Consider the following 4960-nt stretch of genomic DNA (forward strand, 5'->3'; position numbering starts at 1 on the left):
TAACTGAAGGGCACCATTCAGCAGGAAAGACAAGGCGTGGGTTCTGCGGGCGTTCATTAGCCGTGAGAGGAACAGTGTGTGTGAAATTAGCAGTCACCTGAGGACCTCGATAATTTCATAATTAGGAGGCCTAATGGCTCCAGCTCTGGAAGCCAAATGACTTAACCCCTTGCCTGCTGGGCGCCTAACCCCCAGCCCAAGCCTGCAGTCCCCTCCCTGTGACCCAATCGTGTTCATTTCTGCCACCCCCATGCCCAGCACGAGGGTTGGCACAGAGGGGGTGTGAAAGCAAAGTTTATGGAGAAAATGAATGAATGAACAAAAGGGTATCTGAATGGGGAAAGAGCTTCAGCCCCCACTGCAGATGATCAGGGGAGGAATGACTCTCCATCTGCAGGAGTAGGTGTGTGGCTGTGTGCGTGCCTGTGTGTGTGTGTGCGTGCGTGCATGTGCACACATGCAGGCATAAGGGCACACAGACGTGTGGATCTGTGCTGTCTGCTTCTGAGAACCTTGTGTGTGTGTGCACACTCACATCTATGATATTCATTGTGCTACCTCCTGTGCTCTGTGGGTGCTCTGTGATGGGGCCCCACGTGCCTTCCTTGAAGCCAGACTCCCCTGGTACCATCTAAATAATGGCGACCCCATAATTTCTACATGGGGCATTTGGTGGGAAAAGCAGGCCTAGGGAGTTGCCCTGAACCTGCATTTGCATAGCAAGTACACTATTTTAATTTAGACTGAATGTTCCATTTGGGAGTCTGGTGTTAATAAGGATGGGGGGGGGCACCAAAGTCACACCCTGTAGCATGTGGAGCTGATCCTGACAGCCTCCGAAGACCCCCAGCCTCTCTCAGCCTGCTCCCCTTCCTCCCAACCTTGCCCTGGTCCTGAACAGGTGGAGGCTGAGGTGGAAGATGGGGTGCACTGGGCTCCGGGTTGGACCAGGCCCTCCCCAATCTGGGCACAACTGATTCTGAGGCTCTGGTGACCCTGCCTCCCTCCCCGAATTGTTGAGCAGTGGTTGGGGAAGAGGTGAATGTGGTGAGAGGGGAGGGGAATGAAGAAAGGGAGACGAGGAGATGTGAGAAGAACAAGAAAGGGATGGAGAACAGGAGGGGAAGGGGGTAGAAAGGCAAGTTGCAGAAAGGATGGTGAGAGAGAAGAAAAGAGGAGAGAGAAGATGGGAGGGGAGGGGCGGGGCGAGAAGGAGAGGCAAGGAGGCTGAGAGCATTATCAGCACTTAAAAAGCGAGCAGCTCGGTTCTCCTTTGGCACAAATAATGGCTTTTTATGAATAAATCATGTGTCAGACGCCTCCCAGGGAGTGGGCATGGAGGGGGGCGCGTCTGCTGGGCTCCAAGTCTGGCAGGGAAGGGCCAGTTGCAGACCCCCAGCTGCAGGGGTATTGCCCCCTTTCTCCTGATGGGTCCCAGCAGGACAGAGCTGTCTCTGGAATTAACACTGGCCTGAGCCAGGCGGAGCTCAGCCATTACTCTGAGGTGGTCCCGCTGCTCCCTGCGCAAGAGTCTGGCCCATCCCAGGGTTGGGAGTGTTCCTCTGTTCCCCTCCCCTCCCCTCTCCTCTCGCAGAAGATCTGCCCAGAAGATGCTCCTGGCAGGGGGACACCAGCTCTAGTCCACCCGGAGAGAGGGATGCGCCAAGACAGGCAGACACACCCAGAGAGGGAGGCATGCGGCGATGCAGCACGCACAGCTCACACAGGAATGGTCTCCACAGCCCCGGGCACACATGTGGGCACACTTGGAGATGCAAACACTGTCATTCCCACCACACACACACACACACACACACACACACACACAAATGCTCAGGCATGCGCACACTCAGACAAGGAGACCCCAACCATCACTCAGCCTGCCCCCTCCCAGCATGTGCGCACGCGCGCACGCACACGCACGGGCCCACACGGACAGATGCATATGGGGCTTCACGGACACACACAGACCTGCACACTCACAACAGCAGCCCACCCTCCATCAGCCTAGGGTGGGGGCAGCTTTGCAGCCCAGATGGAGCCCAGACCCAGCTGGGCTGTCCCTGAGTCTGGTTGTGGCGGGGTGCTGGGGCATCACTCCCAAGGGAGAGCTCATCTCTGTGCTCACCACCCGGCGAGGACACCTACCACACCCCGCAGGGAGGTCTCGCCACCCTCCGCCAACTGAGCCCAGAACCAGTACAGGTCCTGCTGGCTCTGATCTCCTTTGTTCCTCTGCTCACAGCCACCTCCCCAGAGGTGGGCAGCCTGGGCATTGGAGGTACACACTCGGGCAGGAATCCCAGCTCTGCCCCTTGCCAGGAGAGTGACCTCAGAGAATAATTCCAATTTTATTTGCTCCTCGAAACAAATCTGAGACTGGTGCTACTGCCCCATTTTTCAGACCAAGAAAGTGAGGCTCTAAGAAGTAAGAGTGTTGGGCACTCCTTTCTAGGACCAGGCCCTTTTCACACTAGGAGCCCACAGGGCCCTGGTCTTCCTCCCCTCCCTACCCTGCTTCTACTCAGCCAGTGCATTGCTCTCCCTGTGCCAAGGTGCTCTAAGGTGTTCCTCTGAGCAGACCTGGGTCGCCTGCTCGTCCCACTCTGCACCACCCGCCAAGCCACTCCCAACACCTCCATGACAAGCTCCCTACTCTTACTTCTCTGACCTCCCTCTCCAGCTCAGACGCCTTCCTGGGCTTCTGACCCCATTATCCAGCTGGACATCTCTGGGCCACCATGTTGCCCAATGCCAGGGAATGCCATTCACACGGCACATATGCTCCCAAACATCCCTCCCAAATCTCAAGGGGTCCCATAAGGCATAACTCAAATTGAGCCTGTCTGAGGCTGAGCGCACCATCTTCCCCAGGGCTCCTCCTGCCTTGAAGTTCCTCATCTCAATGAATGGCCTTGTCTGCCCAAGTGCCCAACCAGAATCAGGCATCATTTGATCCTCATTCCCCATATCCAATTCACAACCAAGTCTCAATGACTCTACAGCCAAAATATATGTGAACTCATCCTTCCCCCTCCAGCCTCACTTCCCTCCCCTGTCCCTCCTGGTTTGAGTCACCATCAGCATCTCTGGCTTGGCCACTGACCCTCTCCCATTGTTGCCCCTTCTGGCCCACTTGCCTCCCCATCATTGTTCATCTTTCCACCTCTGAGCTTTGGCCATGCTAAACTGCTTTTTGTTCTGGAACCCAAATGATCTCTTGACTCTGGATCTCTGATCATGCCATTCCCTCTGTCTGAATCCCTTCCCTTCCCAATGCCAACTCATCCTTCAAGGCTCAGCTGAGACAGCACCCCCTCCGGGCCCCTTCCCTGACTCCTCAAGCCCGGGATGGGTGCAGCTGTCTCATTCATTCCCACAACAGCCCCCTGCTTCCTCCATTCTTTACATCTCTGATCTAAAATCGCCCATTTACTCATCTCTGTCCCCCTCGAGCCTCTAAATTCCTTGAGAGCAGAGGTTGTGCCTCTGTTGCTCTCCATGGTAGCCCCAGTGCTTGTTATAAGACCTGGCACATAGCAGGTGCTCACTAAATTTTCCATGGATGAATGAATGGTTGCAGGACCTGTGCTGCCACTTTACATATGTTTTCTCATTTACTGCTCACAAGAAACCCATGCAATAGGTGTACTAGCCTGTGGTCTAGACCAGGAAAGCAAGGTGGAAACTGAAAACTTGCCCAAGGTCACACAGCTGGAAAAAGCAGGGAATAAATTCAAACAGAAGTTTGTGTGCCTTCAGAGGCCTCCTATCCACCATCGCTGCCTGCCTTCCTAAGCCATTTTCCCTCTCTGACCGTTTTCTCATCTGTACGACGGGAACAAAAATTATACCTAATACAGGATCTGGCATGAACATGTTCTCAGTTAATATCTGTGCCTTCTCTCCCAACTCTGAAGCTTATTCAGGACAGAATATCCCCAGGCCAGAAACTTCCTGCATGCACATGTTCACAGAAACAGGTGCAGAGCTCCACACAGGCACATCTCCAGCATCCAAAACTCAGTAGGCGCTTAACCAATGTGTGTTAAGCAGACAGACATCAATCAATGCTGACACAGACTCAGACACAAAGCCACAATGGGCTCGGGCACAGGGACCCCCGCCTCCATGATCCCTACCAATTATCCTCTTCCTCCGCAGCTCCCCCTACTAGCCCAAGGCGCGAGAAATATTTAAAACAATTTTATTCATGAAAATATGCTGTACAATGCACTCTACACGGCCTCGACACGGCACACACGCACACGCACACGCTGACGGCACGGCCACGGTACACTGCCTACGATATGCGCCGGGGACGCCGCGCCCACAGACCGCCCCGACCGGACACTTATAAATATGGGAGAGAGGAGCCAGGATTGGCACGGAGAAAGGGGTGTCGGGTTGGGGGGGGGGTGGATCCGGAGCTGAGGCCCACTGGGGAGGCTGAGACCAGTACTGGGGGATGGGGACAAGCGGCAAGGGAGAGGGACTTCCACCTGGGAGGGGAGAAACTGAGGCGGGCAAGGATGGGTGGGCGGGGCTGAACTGTGGGGTTGGAGGTCGGAGAGTGGTTTAGGGCCGAAGGAGGACAGCTCAAGGTGAACAGCCAATAGGTAGGTGTGAGTGTGTTTCCGGGAGGGGTTCCTGGCTTGGGGTAGGTGAGGCTAAGACCAGTGGGAACGTGTCAATTGGGAATCAGATTCGACTTTGGGGTGGGCGATTCGTCACGCGGGGGCCCCGCAAAGAAAACTGAAGATTCGGAGACGCCCCCCCACCCCGCCCCGCCCCATCTCCCGGTTGGCTTCCCAGACTAGCACGGCCCACTTCATTCCTCCCTACTCCCACCCAGCCCGGAATCCAACCTCCACTCCCAGGCTTCCCGCCCTTGGGAGGAGGGGGAGCGGGTCTCAGGAGTCTGGGCAAGAATGGCAGGGGGCCCCAGCCCCTCCCTACC

This window comes from Lipotes vexillifer, unplaced genomic scaffold (assembly GCF_000442215.2).
Source record: "Lipotes vexillifer unplaced genomic scaffold, Lipotes_vexillifer_v1.1 scaffold213, whole genome shotgun sequence".
In the NCBI taxonomy this organism is placed as follows: domain Eukaryota; kingdom Metazoa; phylum Chordata; class Mammalia; order Artiodactyla; family Lipotidae; genus Lipotes; species Lipotes vexillifer.